Here is a 23,432-nt window from a genome sequence, read left to right on the forward strand (position 1 = left end):
ATCATCTGCATATATTAAATATTAAACAAAGGAAATTACACTGCTGCCATTCATGCCAAGGACATCAGTAGGCTGAATACTTTTGGGGGTTATGTGTCTACATGAGGTTCTATGATTGATTGGCGCTTGTAATAATAAATACATTTCTGCATCAGATTTATGTCAGAAAGCTAAAATATTCATAGGGAAGGAAATGTTTCAGCATTAGCAATGGTGCACGCTATGATAATTTGCAATCAGTGGGGGAGATTCAGAAACTAACATATTTTACTCAGTTTTTTTAAATTATTAAGCTGTGGCACAAATGTAAATCACAGTTAAATACCTTGTTGACTTCCTCTTTCAATTTCTTTGCTTCAGCAGAGTGCAGTTAAAGCTTTTACTACACACTCGTGGGAGTCAGGAAAATAGTTACATGGAATCACAATGGCCCAGAATTTGCTGTTAATACTGGGCAAAACTGACAGCAACTTCTGGCATTCACATATGCGCAGTTAAACGCAGGAATCCGGAAGTTGCTGTCAGAGTCACCCTGCTCTCAATGTTCTCTTTAAGTTGCTCTGGAGCTCCCGCGCAGCCAACTCGCCGGTTTTTGAGTGGAAAAAACTGCGGAATTTTGAATGGGCCGCGCGGCCCAAAAAACAATTAGCTGGAACAGTGCCTGCTCCTCCACAGGTTGCAGTCTTCACAGATGGAATCAGCATATCAGTCACTGATTTGTCCTGAACTTCAACTAATTACCCACTATTCTCACTATAAAGACTGATGTAAAAGATGAGCTCGTTCAATCAAGAGAAACTGAGTTTTTAATGGTGTACCAAGTCATAATTACTGCTAAACGACCTCGCTGGTTCTGAAAACCAATTTTACAGATGTGGAGTTTCGTTCCCTCAGAAGAAAATTTAAACATTGCAGATTAAAAAAGAATCTTTTTTTTAAAGTTTGTGTTTGATATTTAAGTTTCTCCCTTAATCCCATGTGTATGCCCCAATATTTATTTTGCTTTCTGTACAATGATTTAAATGTGATTTATATTGCCTGCTTTGTACTTTGTCTGTGAGAATTCTGATTGGTTGATCAGCCTGCCTGCTGCTCTGTTCACGTCAAATTCAAATGGACTTCAGAAAAGAGGAAGTCTGCACTCTTCATCCTGCTAAAACTTTGAGGGCGGCTTTGTTCGAGGACAACGGCAAGCACTATTCTCTAGCCACTGACTGCAAGATCCGTGTGAATAGATTCTGTAACACAAAAATAGGCCATTCGGCTCAACTGATTTATGTCGGCATTAATACTCCACAATTCCCCTTTCCCACGTGCATCCTTCAAGCCTCCCCTTCAATACATCAATGGTATCTGCTTCAACCACTCCATGTGGCAGTGAGTTCCACATTCGCACTACTCTCTGTGTAAAGAATAACATCTTGAATTCCTTATGAGTCTGTTAGTGGCTATCATAAATTATGGCCCTTTGTTCTGGATTCAACCACAACTAGAAACTGTTTCTCTACATTTACCCTATCATACCCCTTCACAATTTTAAAGACTTCTAGCAGATCTTCGCTTGGTCTGCTTTTTTCCAGGGAAAAGAGCCCCAGCCTACTCATTCTTTCATGATAGTTGCATCCTCTCAATTCTGGTAACATCCTTGTAAGTCTCTTCTGTACTTTAGTACTTCAAAATTATTATTATAATATGAAGCTTAGTACTACATAAAGTGCTCCAAGTGTGGTCCAACTAAGGTTTTATATAAAATAAATATTACCTCCCTGTCCTCTAGAAATGAACCCTAGTCCTTTTATTGCGCTCCTTATGGCCCCATCAACACATGTTGCTACTTTTAGTGATTTATGTATCTGTATTCCCAGATCGCTATGCTCCTCTATCCTGTCTAATTTTTTACCTTACAAGAAGATTTTTTAAATCTTCATTTCACCTTTAAGATCATGTTTGTTTAACCTCAGCTTGTTGATTGTAGGAATTTATTTATCCCATGTGTTCAGTAGTATACCTTTAAAGGTACTCTGCTTACTCTCTAATGTAGTGTTATGGAACCTACCTCAATCTATTTGCCTATTCCCTTATTTTGTGGAATTTAGCCCTTTTGCTGTTAAGTAGTTAACTCCCAGTCATTCTAAACTTGACCATTCTGTGATCATTATCATCCAGGGGAGCTATGACTTCTGTTTCCTTGTGGATCATCAATGAGTCAAGGTCAAGGTAAGTACCATCTCTCATGGTTTCCTGAATGCATTGGGTCTTGAAGCAGTTATACATTACATTTACAAAATCTTATTCTAAACCATTTGGGTTTCTTCCATTTTTATTTGGTTGATTGAAGACTCCTACTAAAATAATATTCCTGTTCTCACATACCCATCATAGAGAGGTCTATAAGAGAACAGACGGTTAAATTATTCACACTTGTCGCAGCAAAGTGGGAAAATATTCAGTTTCTTGGCACTGCCATGCCCCAAACTGCTAAGCCCCTCAGAGCAAATTGTTACCTTCATGTGTAGGGCTGGCCGTGAATCAATTCAAAGGTATCCCTTTACCTTACAGATATTGTGGAATCTACATGTGAAAGTGCTGCACGTTCTATAGTGCATTATGAAGCCATTTTTCAAAAGTAGGCCACGTGCCTATGATCTATTTAAAACAGTTCAGCAGCTGCTTTGAAAATCAGGTTTGTAGACATCCTTTGGGAGCACAAGATGTTTATGTGATTTTTTAATACTTTTAAAGTAGGGCAAAAGAAAAAACATATTTATATTCCGTCTTTCACATGCTCAGGACGTAAAACAGCAATTCACAGCCAAATAAGTAATTTGAAGTGCAATCACTGTTAGAATGTAAGGAAACAGAGCAGGCAATTTGCCTTCAGCAAGGTCCCAGAGACAGCAATGAGATAAAGGATTGGATAAGCTGTTTTAGTGATGTTGGTTGAGAGATAATTAATGGTCAGGACACTGGAAAAATTCCCTGCTCTTTTTCGAATGATGCCATGGTATCTTTTATATCCTCCTGAGACAGCATGACAAGGCTTGGTTGGACATTTCATCTAAAAGAAGGCATCTCCCTCAGTACTTTGGTGAACTATCAGCCTAGATTATGTAATGAAGTCTCTGGAGTCCTGATCTTCCGGCTCAGGGGCAGGAGTGCTATTACTGAGCTAAGGTTGACAAAATGGTAGGACTTGGGAAGGAAGCGAGAGCGGAAACGAAACAAAGGTAGAGAGAGAAAGCTATTTCGAAATAGAATGAGAGTAGATTGCAAGAAAAAGAAGGGATTGAAGAGTCAGGCTGTCAGAGAGAAAGTTGAGAAGAACAAAGACTGTGAAAGTGAGAAGCACAAAACAATTAGGAATAAATAAAAGAAACACAAATGAGACAGGGCAGAAGAAATGAAGGAATAAATTAAAGACTTTGGGGCCGAACTTGGTCAAGGCCTCCACCCACCCAAGTGCCGCCCAAAGTGCTGCTGATGGCCGCTGAGGTACCGGACGGCATTTTCGGTGGGGTTTTCGTCACCGAGGTCCCTTGAAGGTCGGCGGGTGGCAAATCAATGATGTACGCCGGCAGTGGGCGGGAGCTCTCATTCTCGCCAGCAGAGGCCCTTGCCGCCCAAGTGCCGCCGAGGATGGAGTCGGGCCCACAGAGGGTCGAAGACCTGAAAATAAAAATCATCACCAACAAAAAAAAAACATCTGAGGACCTTCAGGGGACCTCTTCCAGGTAAGTAGCTGAAAATGAATAATTTTAAAACATTCCAATTGCCTTTTTTACAGGATCTTGACATTCACCATTCAGGACAGAGCTGCCTCCATGCAGCGATCCACCGCCACCCTGCCACCGACTCCAGCCGACTCCTGCCCACACCAATCTGACATCTCGGCGGGCGGGAGTGTACTTTCGCGCATCGGCAGTACGCAGATGTTGGCGGGCGCTTCCCGGCGCTCTCCCCCACCGCCCGCTCCAGGCCACGTCGAAAGTGGCACTGGGCGGATCGACCAGAGGAATGTTAGCAGCAGTGGGGGCAGCGGGCGGAAAGTTCATCAATTTTAGTCCCATTGAATATGTGTTAAATATTTTCAAAACTCATTTTAAAAATATTTATGTAATTATTATAATTGAATTTGGCCCTTAGTATTATAATTGACTTTAATTGCAAATTATTGCATTAATGATGAATTATTGATAATAGCATTTTTTATGAGAATGGAATTTAATTAATCTTATATGTTCTGTCTCTGTGCATTTTAATTAGTTATTATTAATAAATTCCTATTTGCTGATGTGTGACTATTAGTTTTTTTTAGGTTGCTCGTGAGTAATTGAACTTAATTTAAATATTTAATTAAATTACCCACCAGAAAAACTACTCTGATTGCACAAATGCACACATAAATTGAGTACTGGTACTCACAGTAATTCCAAGAAGATTGATCTACCTGATAAGTTATTGAGGGTCCGTCATGACAAGAACCTCAGTACAACCTCATCATCGGAATTTTGGGAGGGAATATTGTCAGGTGAATTTTGTACTCAGAGAAACGTCAGTTCTGGGGCTGAAATATTTCTCATTCTGCATTCAGTGATTTGCATCTTTCCGGGACTTGGGTGTGCTTGCTGCTGACAGATATCCAAAATTGAGTGTCCCATTCCTCAGCAATAATATCCCAATTCATAAAAACACGGTGAAATCAAATAACATAACAGTAAAACCACATGTACGGATGACTTTCTTGCCAGCTACTCACTGCTTTTTATGCAGTCACTGTGCAGAAGATTAAACCTGGTTATGTATTTAAGCAAAGCACGTGGATTATCTATCTGGCAGCTAGATAGGATCCAACAAACCCAGCACATTCTCATTGCAACATAAACTGTTCATTAAATCTTCTCTCCAGAAATGCATTTAATTTCCCAGTTATACTATCCATTTCAGTGACATTCCCTGGTAACTTATTTAAAAACTCTATTACCTTTGATTGAAATAGTTCCACCTAACTTCACTTCTTATCCCCCGAGTTTTTAATTTTAAACATGTTTCCCGTGCCAGTTCAACGCTTCACTACAGCAAACGATTTTCTTGGATCAGCTTTAATCAATCTCCTTTGTAACCTTGAAAACCTGAAGAATGTCAAACAAAATTGCAAAGACGACAATCACATCATCTGTTCTGGATGCACGGTCCTTTTTAAAGTTCTCTATTTATCTCAAATTGTTGCAACAAAACATTTTAACCGAAAATGTTTAGTTGGTCAAGGTGGCGAAAATTTAATCTTTGCGTTGCAATCCCAAGGGTTAAACATTTTGCAAATAGCTTAATTTGCTCAAACAAAGGTCACATTCTGCAGATCACATTAATACATGTCTGGACTTTGTAATTTAGTATTTCAATCAGAGAAATTAGATTTTGGGCATTAATTGAAGTGCTGTCTCTGCTTGTCTCGTCACATTTAATTTGCACTGCAGCAATTTCACTAACTAGCACAGTTAGTCTTCAGCTGCTAACAGCAACCACGCAGTCTCCTCGGCCTTTGCTTCTGCTCATTTTTCTCCCCTTGTCTATTCAAGTTGCTGAATGTAACTGGACAATGACTCCAAGGATGCCAGAAGCCCTCTTGTATCTCATCCGAGCAGCCAATCTGCACGTCATGCTTAATTAGCCATCCTTCATGACATTTTTAGAGGGAATTAGATAAACATTTGAAAAGGTGGGCAACTGGATAATGACCCCCCACCCTGAGAATTTGCCCTGGGTAGATTGGTCTTGGTTGGAATACCGACTCTGCAAAATTTGTAGCATGGCTGAGGATCAGAGTAAAATCTTGCCCCTTTCTTTAACATGCCTTTAATATTATCTCATCAGATATTATAGAGGCACAGAACATACATCGAGGTGCAGTCATATATGGAAAATAATTTACTGAGTGGGGCCACCACATAACTCATGAGTGCTGAGGGTGTGAGGTAAGAACGGGAAAAGCAAGTAAGGCCCAACAAGTAATATGGAGAAGCTTCCCAAGGTGACAACAAGGCAGGACTCAATGTTTAGTGTGGAACACGGTTTTAATGCTGAAGCCTAAGGTCCCGGTGTTCCGCAGGGCCAGAGATACACCTGGGGCAGAAGTCCAGTAGAAGGTGATTGATAGGGCAGGACAAATTGTTCCAAGCACATGAACACCCAAAGCAGTGGGGACCAGAAAAATACAGGTGTGCAGTACTTCTGAACAATGAACATGGGGTCCACAGAGGTTTCCTGTCCTGAGGTTTGACCTGGAACACCACATTGAAAGCAGCAGAAGTCAAATCAGCACTCTCACAAAGTACTTCACAGGCAAAGAAACATAGGGGCTGAATTTGGTCAAGGCCTCCGCCTGCCCAAGTGCCGCTCAAAGTGCCGCCGATGGCCGCCGAGGTACCGGACAGTACTTTGGGCGGGGTTTTCATCACCAACGTCCCTTGAAGGTCAGCGGGCAGCAAATAAGGGACTGACGTCACCAATCTAGGTGGCAGCAGGCGGGAGGTCTCATTCTCGGCGGCAGAGGCGCTTGCCGCACAAGTGCAGGCGAGGATGGAGTCTGGCCCACGGAGGGTCGAAGACCGAAAAATAAAAATAATTAACAAAAAATTAAAAAACTATCGGAAGACCTTCAGGGGACCCCCATCAAGGTAAGTCGCTGTGGAACAAACAAATAAAAAATGTTCACTAACCTTTTTTCCACGATCTTCCTACTTACCATTGGTGACAGATCAGTCTTAAGCCAGCGGTCCACCCCCGTTCTGCCGTCGACTTCCGCCCGCGCCAATCTGGCATCTCAGGAGTCTACTTACGCCACTCGGCCATCCGCTGACGTCGGCAGGCGCTTCCCAGCGGTTCTCCTCTCCTGCCTGCTCCAGGCCACGTCGAAAGCGGATGTTGCAGAGGAATGTCGGCGGCAGTGGGCGGCAGTCGGTGGCAGGGGGCGGTAAGTTGATCACTTAAGCCCCATAGTCACTTATGTCAGTAAACACAGCAGCCAATTTACACATTAAAAGGTCCCACAAACAGCAAATGAAATGGTCAGATGAAAGGTCCCACCTGTGACAGAGACTGTGGTTCTCGTATTGGACTGGTCAGCCACCTAAGGACTCATTTTTAGAATGGAAGCAAGTCTTCCTCGATTCCGAGGGACTGCCTATGTTGATGATGATGAAAGGTCCCACAAACAGCAAATGAGATGGCCAGTTAATCTGTTTTGATGGTGCTGAGCGATAAACGTTCGCCACTACATCAGCAGAACTCTTTGAGTAGTACCATGATATCCATCTGAACAGGTTAATGGAGTCTTGGTTTAACATCTTATCCAAATACAGTACTGCACTGAATTGTCAGCTGGGATTGAAGCTTGAATCTATGAACTTCTATCTCAGAGGAAAAGATGTTACCACTGAGCCAATCTGACATTTGCTGCTGAAGAAAAGACAGGCATTCTGCTGTATTTCATTGCCGAACCATTCCTTAATCTTGAGACCACAAAACACTCTTCAAAAGTAGGTACAAATTTGAAAATATTTATAAATCAATTGTTACCTCCTGCAATTCACTAACTGACCGTATATGTTCTAAAAACGTACTTTCAGTCAACAATTAGAAAGATACCCTCAAAGAATTGACTCTTTTTTTCTCTTACAGTCCAAAATAACTAGCAGCATGAAACAATAATTAACTACATTGCCCCACAGCACAGATCAGCCCTAAGATGCATGCAGCAGCATCTGGATGGTTAGCTCCCACTGTTGCTGGATTCAGATGGTTATGGAATGTTTGATTACTTTCTGTGTGAAATACATTCTGCCGCTGATGATATTCCGTGAACACAAGCTGAACGAGAAGTTTTGAACAAAAGCTGCTCACCTACTGTTACAGCTGGGAACTAATTGAGAAAATAGTCAAAATCAATGTTTTAAATAAACAGAAGCAGGTGTTTTTTTTAATGGAATACAAGGCTCGACACATTTGGATTAGTTTTGGTGCCTGCACCTTTGGTTTATGAACAACTGCTTTCAATTCATGTACAATTCTCCCTCTCTAGTGAAGCAGATAATTACAGGCACATACATTCTTCTTATTGATTGAGATACCATGTTATCAGACAGAATTCAGCAGAGGGTTACGGGATTAACACCAGAACTGGGAGGACTGGAGAGAGAGAGAAAGAGCAAGAGAAAGAAAGTGCGATAGAGCGAGAGAAAGAAAGAGCGAGCAAGCGAGAGAAAGAGAGAAAGGGAGAAAGAAAGCTAGAAAGAAAGAAGAAAAGATAGAAAAAGAGAATTTCATGAGCTCAGGACAAAGCACTTTAAAACCATGAGGTACTTGTAGAAGTGTAGTCACTCTTGAAATATAGGAAGTGTGACAAGCACCACAGGACTTTGCTCTCTTGAGTTAAAGAAGGAGAATCTTAATAGAAGTTTTTAATATTATAAAGGGACTCGATAAAACAAAAAAACCTGCATTTATATAGTACCTTTCACTTCCTCAGTACGTCCCAAAGCACTTCACAGTCAATTAATTTGAAGTGTGGTCACTTGTAATGTAGGCCAATGTGGCAACCAATTTTCACACAGCGAAATAACTAATGACCAGTTAACCTGTCTCGTGGTGTTGATAAATGTTGACCAGGACACTTTCCCTGATCTTCCTTATTTAGTGCTGTGGGAACTTTTATATCCACACAAACAGGCAGGCAGTGGCTCGGTTTAACATCTCATTTAAAAGACAGCACCTGACCCAATGCAGCACACCCTCAATACTACACAGAACTGTCACTGTCTTTTGTGTCCCCAGAGTGGGTCCTGAACCCACATCCTTCATACTTCTGAAGCAAGAGTGCTATGACTGAATCAAGGCTGACACTGAGATTGTGGAAATCGTTATATTTTTCTACCATATATGGAATTCCAGAACTATTGACACAGATTCAAGATAAGGGAATAAACAGGCAATTCAGACAGAATATGACGGTTTTCCTTTTGCATCCAGGCATAAAGAATCACTTGCACAGAGCACATAGAGGAAAATCAGATAGGGTGTATCAAATGCCCACCCAATTCGCCATCCATGAACTCAAATGTATGAAAGTTTGGCAGGCATCATTATGATGCGTGCTCCTTCCTGCCTATTAGCCCCCTATCTGCGGTAGCCAGGAAACTGTTCACTCCCATGTGCAAAAAAACAAGGAAAATCCACCCAGATTTCTTTAGCAAGAGAGTGAGCAATTTTAATGGAGCTAGAGACCATTCATAGTCAGTGGGCAGGGTATACAGCTCTCGGATCAACCCGGAGACTTTAAGGGGTTTCAAAAAAGGGAAATCGCCAAGCTTGTGAAATATGCAAGGATTTGTGGTCATTAAATTTGTAAATGACAGAGATATATTTCAGGATAAAAAAAAGGGATAATTGGATAGTTTGGACAGATGTACTGATAGTCCTCGACCTCAAATAAATTAGGGCCTTGGAGTCATAAGAACTTAAGAACATAAGAAATAGGAGCAGGTGTAGGCCATATGGCCTCTCGAGACTGCTCTGCCATTTAATACGATCATGGCTGATCTGATCATGGATTCAGGTCCACTTCCCCGCCCGCTCTCCATAACGCTTTATTCCCTTATCGGTTAAGAAACTGTCGATCTCTGTCTTAAATTTATTCAATGACCCAGCTTCCACAGCTCTCTGAGGTAGCGAATTCTACAGATCTATAACCTTCTGAGAGAAGAAATTTCTCCTCATCTCAGTTTTAAATGGGCGGCCCCTCATTCTAAGAGTATGCCCCCTTGTTCTAGTCTCCCCCATTAGTGGAAACATCCTCTCTGCATCCACCTTGTCAAGACCCCTCATAATCTTATACGTTTTGATAAGATCACCTCTCATTCTTCTGAATTCCAATGAGTAGAGGCCCAACCTTTCAACCTTCCCTCATAAGTCAACCCCCTCATCTCTGGAATCAACCTAGTGAACCTTCTCTGAACTGCCTCCAAAGCAAGTATATCCTTTCTTAAATATGGAAACCAAAACTGTACGCAGTATTCCAGGTGTGGCCTTACCAATACCCTGTATAACTATAGTAAGACTTTCTTGCTTTTATACTCCATTCCCTTTGCAATAAAGGCCAAGATTCCATTGGCCTTCCTGATCAAGTGCTGTACCTGCATACTATCCTTTTGTGTTTCATGCACAAGTACCCCCAGGTCCCGCTGTACTGCAGCATTTTGCAATCTTTCTCCATTTTATTCCATTTAAATAATAACTTGCTCTTTGATTCTTTCTGCCAAAGTGCATAACCTCACACTTTCCAACATTACGGTACTCATTAAAGAAACTATTACAGCGGTGAGGAGGGATGATATGTTAGAGGGATCATCAAATGAGACCATATGGGTCGAATTGAAAAATAAAAAAAGGACGATCACACTGCTGGGCATGTTTTATAGACCCCAAAAAGTGGGAGGGAGATAGAGGAGCAAATTGCTGTGAAGTCCAAAAACCATACGGTAGTAATAGTAGGGGATTTTAACTGTCCAAATATTGATTGGGACAATTTAATGTGAGGGGTATAGAGGGTGCGGAATTCTTGAAATGCATTCAAGAGAACTTTTTTAGTCAGTATGTAGCAAGTCCAACACGAGAGGGGACGGTCTTGGATTTAGTTTTGGGGAATGAAGCTGGGCAGGTTGAAGGGGTATTAGTGAGAGAACACTTGGATGCCAGTGACCATAATTCAGTCAGATTCAAGTTGGTTATGGATAAGGACAAGAATAGGCCTGGAATAAAAGTTTCAACTTGTGGAAAAGCTAATTTTGCTAAGTTAATGAGTGATTTGGCCATGGTGGACTGGAAAGAGCTACTTGCGGGTAAATCAGTGTCGGAACATGGGAGGCATTCAAGGAGGAGATCCGGAAGGCTCAGACCAAACATGTGCTCTTAAAGAAAAAGGCTGGGAAAAATAATTCTAGAGCCCCCTGGATGTCTAGCGACTTACAGGGGAGGATTAAGAAAAAAAGGGACGCTTATGTCATATACCAACGGTTAAATACTTTAGAATCTTTTGAGAAATATAGAAAGTTAAGAGACAAAATTAAAAAGGATATTAGGAATGCCAAGAGAGAGCACAAGAAATTCTTCGCCAGTAAAATTAAGGAAAACCCGAAGATGTTCTATAAATATATTAAGAGCAAGAGGGTAACTAAAGAAAGGGTAGGGCCTATTAGAGACCATGAAGGTAATCTTTGTGTGGAGGTGGAAGATGTTGGTAGGGTTCTTAACGAATACTTTGCATCTGTTTTCACAAAGGAAAGGGATAATGCAGATACTGCTATTGAGGAGGAGTATGATATTCTAGATGAAATAAATATAGTGAGCGGGGAAGTATTAAGGGATTTAGCAGCTTTGAAAGTAGATAAGTCCCCAGACCTGGATAAAATGCATCCCAGACTGTTGAGCGAAGAAAAAGAGGAAATAGCAGAGGCCTTGACCATCATTTTCCAGTCCTCTTTGCCGGAGGATTGGGGGACTGCTAATGTCGTATCCTTGTTTAAGAAGGGAAAAAGGGATAGGCTGAGTAATTACAGGCCTGTCAGCATAACCTCAGTGGTGAGAAAATTATTGGAGAAAATTCTGAAAGACAGGATAAATCTGCAATTGGAAAGGCAACGATTAATTAAGGACAGTCAGCACGGATTTGTTAAGGGAAGATTGTGTTTGATTAACCTGATTGAATTTTTTCAGGAGGTAACCAAGAGGGTCGATGAGGGTAGTATGTACGATGTAGTAAATATGGGACTAGAACCTCCACTTTTGTGCTTATCGCCCAAAAATGGGTGTTATTTCCGGCGTGGGCATTAAAAAAGGGTTTTCTGGTCGCCTGCTTCGCGCCCATTCTCAAAACATCTAGTTTCCATCTTTGAAAATGGCCGTTACCGCGAGCGATAGCAAATGGGTGGTAGCGTAAAATTGTTTTGACCTTCTGCCGTGTGGCCGTCCTTAGTAATGGCATGGCAATGCTCGATCCCCACGATTCAGGAGGTCAAGGGTCATCATGGCATGCGCAGAAGAGGAGACAGAGAGAGAGGGAGCTCAGAGGCACTGGAAGCATGTGTGTCTGTGGTGTGTGCTTGTTTGGCTGTTGTGGTAGGCACGACGGAGATTCACCAGCAGCAAAAAGCCTACTAAGCACCAAGAACATAGTTGGCACCGAGCTTTTGTCCAACAAATAAGATATAACATGGATGGGATGGAGGAGGCCCTGGAGCTGGTAGCCAGGAACACTGGTGGCAAAGGGCTCCCAGTGGTCCCGGAGCACCACACTGCACCCCAAGGTGATGCACCCCCATTGCTAACCACAAACGAGAGCCAGCAGCAACATCTTGCCACCTCGGGGCCATCCTCTCTCGTATCCGTCCAAGCAGCACTTTGGCCGTCACCCACCACACCACACCCCCCCGCCCCAAAATGAAGCATCGACTGAGGACCTCCTCAGCTCGGAGTCAGGAGGGAAAGGGGAAGGGGTAGAGGTGGGGAGGAGAAGCGGGAGGGGCGCGGGGAGGAAGGATTGGTTTGTGAGTTCAGACGAATGTTCGTTTTAAATGTTTTTTTTTTAACAAAACCCTGTAGCACATTGGCTCAGTTGGCTGCACCATTGCACGCTGGTGATTCCTTAACATCAAAAGGTATAATTACACTTAACTTCAATCAACTTAAACTTTAACTGTCACCAAGGTGATGCCCACCACTGATGTATGACCTGCATACCCAACAGTGTATCAGCCTTGTAAATAACACCAACGTTCTTTCAGGCAAAGTGATCATTGATAAGATCCTGACGTAAGGCTCTTGCAGCTGTTCATGCCACCATGGGCCCTTTCATGTGGCTTCAGGGGGTGTGTGGGGTCATGGCTTCAGTGTCAGCCTGATTGTCTGGGCCAATGTCAACGTCTGCCTCCTCGTCCTCCTCTTCCTCTCTCTGGTGAGGTGAACTGTCAGACTCATCAGGCAATTCTTGTCACCTCCTGATAGCCAAGATGTGTAGCATAGAGCACACCACCATGAATTGAGCTACCTGCTCAGGGTGGTATTGGAGGGCACCTCCTGAGTGGTCCAGGCATCTGAAGCGCTGCCTCAGCACTCCAATGGTTTTCGCCACGATATTGTGAGTTGCTCTGTGGCTCTCATTGTATCGCCTCTCGGCCTCGGTGTGGGTGTCACGCAGGGGGGGGGGGTCATCAGCTAGGTGTCAAGGCCATATCCTTTGTCACCAAGCATCCAGCATTGACCTTGTGGCTCATTGTTAAACAAGTCAGATACAGTGCTCTCACGCAGGATGTGAGCATCATGGATACTGCCCGGAAATTGAGCATTCACTGCCAGTATAATTTGCTGGTGGTCAACAATCAGTTGGACATTCAGGGAGTGGAATCCGTTGCGGTTGTTGAAAACCTCAGCATCCTGAAAAAGTGCCTGCATCGCCATGTGCGTACAGTCTATTGCTCCCTGCACCTTGGGGAAGTTTCTGGAGAATCCTGGAGCCCTCTCACTCTGTGCCTCTCTGGTCATAGGGAAGCTGATCAAGTCCCTCCTGCGTGAGTACAGGGCTTCAGTGACCTGTCTAATGCAGCGATGTGTGGCATGCTGAGAAAGTCTGCAAATGTCGCCAGCTGTGGCCTGAAAAAACCCGAGGGGTCGAACGACAGTGCCGCGGTGACTTTGACCTCGACGGACAGTGCAGTTCTGATGGTGCTGGCAGGCTGCAGATCTGCCCTTATCAGCTGGCATACCTCAGTGATAACCTCTTTGTGGAAGCACAGTCTCCGAAGGCAGGTGGTGTCGGGCAAGTCGCAGTAAGAATGCTTCTCCTTGTACTTGCGGGGGTTGTAACGTCTAGTCCTCCTCATCTGTCTGTCACTTCTTATATTGGGCACATAATGCAATGGAACGTTCCTTTGGTGATGTCGAGTCTGCTGCATGTATTTGGTCACCAAGAGAGGGTGAGAAAAGACAGGCCCCATTGCAGTAGCTCTCTGTTTTCCACCGATTGCACACAAACAAGGAATGTCCCGACGAACACATCTCATCAATTCCAATTGGTCACAGTGTGGTCACAATATTTTTACAGATGTCACATCAATTTCAGTGACCTGCAGAGTACATCCGAACTCCGCCGAGGTTGAAGCACAGCAGCCTTTTAAAGGACGTGACATGTGATCTAGAACATGGCGTCCATAACGCTGTGATTCGTTCCGTTTAGTTCCACTTTTTGTGGGCGTTTTTTTGTGCGAGCGATATTGTGGGCGATATGCGTGCGAGGTAGTGAAATTGACGATGGGCGATCTCCATGGCTGCTAGTTTGGGTAAATATGCTCTTTACGACAAGAAACAGTGGGCGGGCGTTAATATTGAATCTCGGCTTTAATTCTGTGCGGAAAATAACGCTGGCCGATATTATGGCCGTTGAATTCGTCCATTCTGTTGTTTCCGCCCAAAAATCGTGGGCGGGCAGTAATATTTTTTCTCGGCATTAAGCACATGGGGAAAGTAATGCTCGGCGATTAGTTTCCGAAAAATGCCCGCCAGTTTCCATTTTGTGCCAAAATGGCTGATATATGGGCGTTATACGTCATTTTAGTGGTAAAATGGGCGTTAAGTGGGCGTTAAGCATGCAAAAAAAGTGCAGGTTCTAGCCCATGGACTTTAGCAAGGCTCTTGATAAGGTCCCACATGGTAGACTGGTCATGAAGTTAAAGCCCATCGGATACAGGGCAAAGTGGCAAGCTGGATTCAAAATTGGCTTGGAGATAGGAAGCAAAGGGTAATGATTGATGGATGTTTTTATGACTGGAGGGATGTTTCTAGTGGGGTTCCGCAGTACTGGGTCCCTTGCTTTTTGTGGTATATATCAATGATTTAGATTTGAATATAGGGAGTATGATTAAGAAGTTTGCAGACGACACTAAAATTGACTGTGTGGTTGATAATGAAGAGGAAAGTCATGGGCTGCAGGAGGATATCAATCTACTGGTCAGGTGGGCAGTGCAGTGGCAAATGGAATTTAATTCAGAGAACTGTAAGGTGATTCACTTTGGGAGGGCTAATAAGGAAATTGTATACACATTAAGCGGTAGGCCACTTAATAGTGTAGATGAACAAAGGGACTTTGGAGCGCTTGTCTACAGATCCCTGAAAGTAGCAGGCCAAGTGGATAAGGTGGTTAAGAAGGCATATAGAATGCTTGCCTTTATTGGCCGGGGCATAGAATATAAGAGCAGGGAGGTTATGCTTCAATTATATAATACTTTGGTTAGGCCACAACTGGAGTACTGCATGCAGTTCTGGTCGCCGTACTATAGGAAGAACGTGATTGCACTAGAGAGGGTGCAGAGTAGATTTACTAGGATGCTGCCTGGAATGGAGAATCTTAGTTATGAGGACAGATTGGATAGGCTGGGTTTGTTCTCATTGGAACAGAGGAGATTGAGAGGAGACCTCATTGAGGTGTACAAAATATTGAGGGGCCTGGACATAATGGATAGTAAGGGTCTATTTCCATTGGTGGAGGGATCTATTACGAGGGGGCATAGTTTTAAGGTGGTTGGTGGAAGGTTTAGAGGGGATTTGGGGAGGGGGCTTCTTTATGCAGAGGGTTGTGGGGATCTGGAACTCGCTGCCTGGAAGAGAAGTGGATGCAGAAACCCTCACCATTTTTAAGAGAAGGTTGGATGGGGACTTAAAGTGCAGTAATTGCAGGGTTATGGACCTGGAGCTGATAATGGTGATTAGACTGGATGACCTTTTGTTGGACAGCGCAGATATAATGGTAAGTACTGCAGGGAATAGAATATGGTCAGGGTGATCTCCTGGTCTAGTTTCGATCGCCTGGATGGATCGGAGAGGAATTTTCCCAGATTTTTTCTCCCAAAATTGGCCTGGGTTTTTATCTGTTTTTTGCCTCTCCCAGGAGATCACATGGCTCCAGTTGGGGAGGAGTGTAGAATATTTCAGTTTAAGGGATGTCGCAGTTGTATGAGGCGGACTGGTTGGGCTGGGTGCTCTTTGCCTTTCCGTCATTGTTCAAAGGTTTATATGTAACCTTTAGAGCTGCTGACCAAGGGCCGTGCGGCTCTTTGTCGGCTGGCGCGGACACAATGGGCTGAAATGGCCTCCTTCTGCGCTGTAAATTTTTATGCTTCTATGTTTCTTTATACTCATGCTGCAAGATAACCACATACAAAGGCTTAACACTCTCCTCTAAATTTCCTTTTATCTGCCATCTTACCAAGAGTTAACATTTTAAAATAAATGGGTTTATATCTCTAGGGGACCGGGGAATTTCAGAGTGTATTAAGAGTTTCCCTGATTATTCCACAGCATAATTTCAAAACAATGTATTCATATTACTGAAGCTTACTGAAGAACACAGAATTCTGATATTTTTTTATTCTCAATCTTTTCTCCACCTAATGGGCCCAAGTTTCCACATGATTTGCGCCTGATTTTTAGGAGCAACTGGTGGAGAACGGACTATCTTAGAAATCGCAATTCTCCACATTTTTTTTTCTAGTCAGGTAGAACAGTTCTACTTTGGAACAGAATTTTTTCTTCAAAAGGGGGCGTGTCCGGCCACTGACGCCTGATTTCAAAGTTTCCACAGTGAAAACGTACTCCAAACTAACTTAGAATGGAGCAAGTGAAGATTTTTGTAGAACTGAAAAAACATGTTCTACACATTAAAAAATCAGGCGCAGGTTACAAATTAGGCGTCCAGAACGAGGTGGGGGGGGAAGGGAAGTCATTAAATTCGACAATAAATCCTTATTTATACTTCTACAAATGTTATACAAATAAATCCAACCTGAATAAACATTTATAAGCAAAGAAAAGATTAAATAAACTATCTTCCTGCCTGTGTGAAAGTGCTTCAGGCACGGAGAATGCTGCAGTCAGCCTGAGGCGCCCGTTCTTCCCACCGGGGGGGGGGGGGGGGGAGGAGGCGCCCGTTCTTTCCCGCGGGGGGGGAGGCGCCCCTTCTTCCTGCGGGGGGGGGGAGGAGGCGCCCATTCTTTCCCGCGGGGGGTGGAAGAGGAGCCCGTTCTTCCCGCGGGGGGGGTAGGAGGCGCCCGTTCTTCCCACGGGGGGGGGAGGCGCCCGTTCTTCCCGCGGGGGGGGGGGGGGAGGAGACAGTGAGAAGGCTGCAAGTGCTGATGTGCTGATGGCAATGTGCTTTTATTAAAAAAATGTTCAAAAATTAAACAGCTACAAAGAACTACAAAAATGGCCGAGTACCAATGTTTCCTTCACACTGAGCATGCGCGAACGCTCCAACGCGCACGCGCAGCGTTGCCGGCAGGAAAAAAACTAATTTTTTGACGTACTAAGAGGTTTAACTTAACCATAGCAAAACTGATTGTGGGAGTTAATTTAATTTTTAGCATATTTTCAGGGACATTTATACTCAATTCTTGTTTGAATGCATTAAAACTAATGCACAACTAAATAGCCAGTGACAAGAAAAAACAGTAATTATGGTGTTGAATTAGCCTGTTTTTCAATTGAAAAACTTTATTCTGGAGTTTTTTCATGTACACAATATTGAATGAAAAAATATGCTATTGTGGCAACAAGGTCATAAATATCTGTGTAGACATTTATGCATTTGAGTGCCTTTGAGACATAATAACTGGGTTCTTTGTGCAATCTAAAAAAGTTGCTTATACTGATATCACAGAAATAACTAGAACATTTACACAGAACAAACCATGTCCAATTGATGGCTTTGAATTAGCCGTTAGCTCTTTTATCAGATACATTAAGTGCTATGAAGAATACTTAGTTCATCAAATCATCTGTTCAATCCACAAACTCGAGTGCTGATTTGGGGGATGGGGGCAGGTAAGAGGCCTATTTTATTAGTGAGGCCTTGCAGATTATTGTGGTTGGCTGTGGGGATTGGAAAAATATCCTCCTTGGTCATAAGCCAATACCGGACTAAACAGAGGATCCAGCAGGCGTGGCAGGTAACACATGGAAGGTAAATGTAGTCCCAAAGATCTGGCCCACTTGGAGTGATTATAGGGAAGCATAACATTTAAAGAAAGAGGCGTGGATAGCAATGAGGATCACTGCTAATCGTACCAGTTACATATTGCTATGACGGATATCTTTAAGATATCTTTAACTGGTAGGAAGTTCTATTCAAGAGGTTGAAGTGTCCACCATGTTTGCCTGAATAGTTTTACTTGAGTATTGATAATCAGAATTCCACTCATATCTTGCTGGAATAGTGGCACAAAAGAAAGGCAAGGAGAATATTTCAGAATTATAAATTATGTTTAGAAAAAGTAGACATGCCAACCAGAAGCTGAAGAAGATTGTTCACTAACTCTCCATATGTGCTAATAGAACTGACCATATTGAAGTACTCTGCTTTTCCATATCTAGCCTGCAAGGTGTCTACATTTCATTTTATTATACCTGAAATACATTCGTATTTGTAACCTTTGCACTTTTAATGTACAATTGGGTCTCAAATAATATATACTGTACTTTTCTTTGCAGAATGAGTCAGCCATCAGTAGGTGGCATCTGGGCAAGATGCCTTAATGATATTTCTACCTGTACAATATATCTACTCAAGAGACCGTATTAGATTAATTAGAGTGGTACTGAAGGTTTCTTTTCTTCAATACTATAGAGTGAATCCTATTCTACTTTATCACTAGCAAGTGACAGCTGGTAAGATATCTCTGTGTAGTGCGATTACATTGGGCACTTGGTCAAAGAAATTTAGATGGAAAATAATCGAGATGCTAAATTACATTTTAAAAATTAAACATTATTAAGCTATGCGTTGTCAAAATTTCTATTTATGTTCCTTCCATTTCATGAAATGTTGTCCAGTCGAGATCAAGTGATCTGGCTTTATATTTTTGGTTATGCTTCGGTGATCAGCGAATAGGAGGGTGCAAGAGGATCCTGGGCAACCTATTTGTTCTCCCTTGGCCTTGCTATCTTGAGAATCCTAGATGTGTGACAACATTCTGCCGATCCACTGTGTTTGTGTCGAAGATCCAATGGACATTGCTACTTTATAGTTATCTAGTTATCTAGTTATCCCCGTGTCCTGGCCAATATTTATCCCTCAATCAAAATAACAAAAACAGGTTATCTGGTCATTATCACATTGCTGTTTGTGGGAGCGTGCTGTGCGCAAGTTGGCTAATGCGTTTCTCACATTACAACAGTGACTACACTTCAAAAAGTATTTCATTGGTTGTAAAGCGCTTTGGGACGTCCGATGGTCATGAAAGGCGCTATATAAATGCAATTCTTTCTTTTTTTCTTTTATCATCCACAGCTAGTACTCCATCCAAGCACTGTATGGACAGTGAGCTTCTGCTGAGTGCAGGAAAGAACCTGATACGAAACCGAATCATGGTCTAAACACACATATGATAAAATTCTCACATGACACATGAGAGCCCTGATCTGGATTTTGCACATTGTTTACGGCCAACTTGAAGCAGTTTCAGAGTGGGTGCATGTGAAAAATGAGGGCGGAGGCGTAAAGGTGGATCCCTGCCCCAGAAAATCAGGTGTACCATTTCACGGTGAATGTTATGTTGCCACAAGGAAGTGGCAGCCCAAATATTGGCAGCAGATATTGATTAAATATGGTTGTGAAGTCAGAAGCATCATTTGCCTGTTTGCTGCATGATGATGAGTTCATCCCAATAAAACAGGCATTCAGCCTGGTTGCTAGGTGGCCACATCAAGTTGGAAACTGTTTAATGGACTATTTTCCATTCTGAGAAAAGTGTTGCCAAAAACATGTTTATAAAACCATTTTACTTGCTTTATTTTCTCATCTACTCACTACAGCTCACTCATTGGCTTTATGTCTGCTTCTGTGGGCCTTCATCTTTTCACCCAAAGAGATGTCCATCATTGGTATGTATCTCCTTTCGACAAACTACCCCACTATTTATTGTATTGGAGATGGATGAGAGGAGCAATGAAGGAAGGTGAATTGCAATCAAGCTGGGGAAATATTACAGAGCAGGCAAGGAGATGAGCAGGGACAGTGAATAGGTTTCAAGAGGGGATAATGGGAGAGGTGGGTAAGAAATAAAACCAGAAAATATTGGAAATACTCAGCAGGTTAGGTAGCATCTAAGGAGAGAGAAACAAAGTTAACGTTTCCAGCCTGACTTTTCACCAGAACTGGAAAAAATTAGAAATGTAACAGGTTTTAAGCAAGTGTGGGTATGAAGATGGTTGCCTATGACATATTTGAGGTCTTTGGAGAGAAAAGGCAGATTGGAGGGTGTTAGTTGGGGATGATTTCTTGATGAGATGGATGATGACGGCAGCTTTGAAAGGTGGAGGGACGACCAAGAATAGTTTTATGAGGAAAAATTCAGATGTGAGAGGGTTGAGTGTGCAGTAGCTGGGTGTCATGGAGGAACTGAGCTTTGTAAGAACATGGGCCAGGATGGGGTGGGGAGGGGAGATGGGTGAGAATCTGTAGAGTTGTATGAGGTTGGGCTGGAAGAGCCTGGAGGTATTCAGAGTGCAGGACTGCAGGGTGAGGAGGTGAAGGAGATGGATAAAGTAGCCAAGGGATGATCTCTATCTTTGAGACAAATAAATCCATAAGCTCCTTACAAATCTGGAATAAGATGCTGTTATCAGTAATGGTGACCATGCAACTACCAGATTGTTGTAAAAACCCATCTGGTTCATTTATGACCTTTAGGGATGAATATCTGTTGTCCTTACCCAGTCTGACCTATATGTGACTCCAGACCCACAGCAATGTGGTTGACTCTTAACTGCCCTCTGAAATAGCCTAGCAAGCCACTCAGTTAAGGGCAATTAGAGCTGGGCAATAAATGCTGGCCTTGCCAGCGACGCCCACATCTTGTGAATGAATAAAAAAATAATTTAGTGGTTGAGGTTAAAGGGGAAAGCAGAAGACATGAGCCAGAGGTGATGGTTTGTTAATGGAATGAAAAGCCTAGAATTATCCTTTTCCTGCAGGATAATCCTGGAGTAATGGGAGAATTTGGATGAACAGCCCCAGTTTTATGCCCGGGCGGCAAGTTGAAAATTGACACCAACAAGTGACAAAGTGTTTGTGGGTGGTAAGGTTGGCTGAGGACAGTAGTGAAAAGCAAAGGGAACAATGTGACTTTAGGTGAAGGTTGAATGCCACGGAAGATGAGAAGTCATTTGGTTCAGAAGCAGAGTAAGGTGAGGAGGGAAATTTCTTTGGACACTGAAGAAAACTCCATGAAACACGTTGATACAATAATGTGGGATAGAATTTTCTGTTTAATTCTTGAGTGTAAAACATCACATGGAGGGAGTGTATGCAGGGAAATTGTTGAGGGGGGGTGGGGGGTTAGAGGGAAAGGGAGAATTTCACATCCATAATGCAGCATGCCTAATTTTTGTAGATGTGTAACCCTTTCTGCCTGATTTTCCGATGTGCAGTCTTTTGGCTGATACGTTAAATCGAGGCCTCGTCCATTCTCAGTTGGAAGTAAATGATCAAATAACACTATTTGAAGAACAGCAGGGGGCTTCTCCCCGGTGTCCTGGCCAATATTTAATCCACAACCAACATCACTAAAACAGATTATCTGGTTGTTATCATATTGCTATTTGTGGAATCTTGTTGTGTTCAATCAATCAGGTTTCCGCGCCTGCCGCAGTACCGAAATGACATCCTTTGTGACAGTGACATAGGTAAATTATCCTTCCTCATCCTTGTCGACCTGTCTGCAGGTTTGACACGGTTGACCACTCCATCCTCCTCCAACACCTCTGCACCATTGTCCAGCTTGGTGGGACTGCACTTGCCTGATTCCATGTTTATCTATCTAATCGTAGCCAAAGAATCACCTGCAGCGGCTTCTCTTCCTGCCCCCACTTCGTTACCTCTGGTGTTCCCCAAGGATCTATCCTTGGCCCCCTTCTGTTTCTCATCTACATGTTGCCGACATCATCCGAAAACACGGCGTCAGTTTCCATATGTACGCTGATGACACCCAGCCCTACCTCACCACCACTTCTCTCCACCCCTCCACGGTCTCTAAATTGTCAGACTGCTTATCCGACATCCAGTTTTGGATGAGCAGAAATGTTCTCTAATTTAATATTGGGAAGACCGAAGCCATTGTTTTCCGTCCCCAACTTCTGCCTGAGGCTGAACCAGACTGCTCGCAAACTTGGTGTCATATTTGACCCTGAAATGAGCCTTCAACCACATATCCACAGCATAACCAGGACTATTCCCACCACTGTAACATTGCCAGTCTCCGCCCCTGCCTCAGCTCAACCACTGCTGAAGCCCTCATCCATGCCTTCGTTACCTCTAGACTTGACTATTCCAATGTACTCCTGGCTGACCTCCCACATTCTACCCTACATAAACAAGAGGTGATCCAAAACGTGGCTGTCCATGTCCTAACTGCACCAAGTCCCATTCACCCATCACCCCTGTGCTCGCTGACCTATATTGGCTTCCGATTAAACAATGCCTCGATTTGAAAATTCTCATATTTGTTTTCAAATCCCTCCATGGCTTCACCCCTCCCTATCTCTGTAATCTCCTTCAGCCCCACAACACCCCGAGATGTCTGCGCCCCTCTAATTCTATCCTCTTGAGCATCCCTGATTATAATCGCTCAATCTTAGGTGGCCGTGCCTTCTGTTGCCGAGGCCCAAGCTCTGGAACTCGCTCTCTAAACCTCTCCACCTCTCTACCTCTCTTTCCTCCTTCAAACCTGCCTTTGACCAAGCTTTTGGTCACCTGCCCTAATTACACCTTATGCGGTTCGGTGTCAAATTTTTTATCTCCAAGTACAGCTGTAAAGCGCTATGGGATGTCCTGAGATCATAAACGGCACTATATAAATGCAAATTCTTTCTTTTTTCCTTCGCTTCACCCATGCGATGCTTTCTGTCCAAGTGCCAAAAAGGAAAATCATTTCTGTCTGCCAATGGATCATTAGGAATGGTGCCACTTTAAATCAGAAGAGGCTTAGTAAGTGAGCCATCTGTTATGGAGTCTCCAATTCATGTACTTCTATTAATTACAAACTGCATGTTTGATGGTGCTGAAGGAACACATCCATTTTAAAAAGCAAATCTTGAACTAAACACAAACTTTTTGCTGTCAAAAAGTATCAGTGGCGTTGAATTATTGAAGCAGCTCAGCTTATGTTCCTAATCTGTTCTGACTCTGGCAGATGTATGTGCTGCAGATTTGCTTTAATATAGATCCGGTTCGGACCACTATCCAACCTGCTAGACAGTTGGACAACACTGACGCAAAGGCTGAGACAGAACCACAGGCAGGCACACAAACAGAGAAAGAGATTCACACAGACAGAGCA

Source organism: Pristiophorus japonicus, chromosome 11 (genome assembly GCF_044704955.1).
Source record: "Pristiophorus japonicus isolate sPriJap1 chromosome 11, sPriJap1.hap1, whole genome shotgun sequence".
In the NCBI taxonomy this organism is placed as follows: Eukaryota; Metazoa; Chordata; class Chondrichthyes; family Pristiophoridae; genus Pristiophorus; species Pristiophorus japonicus.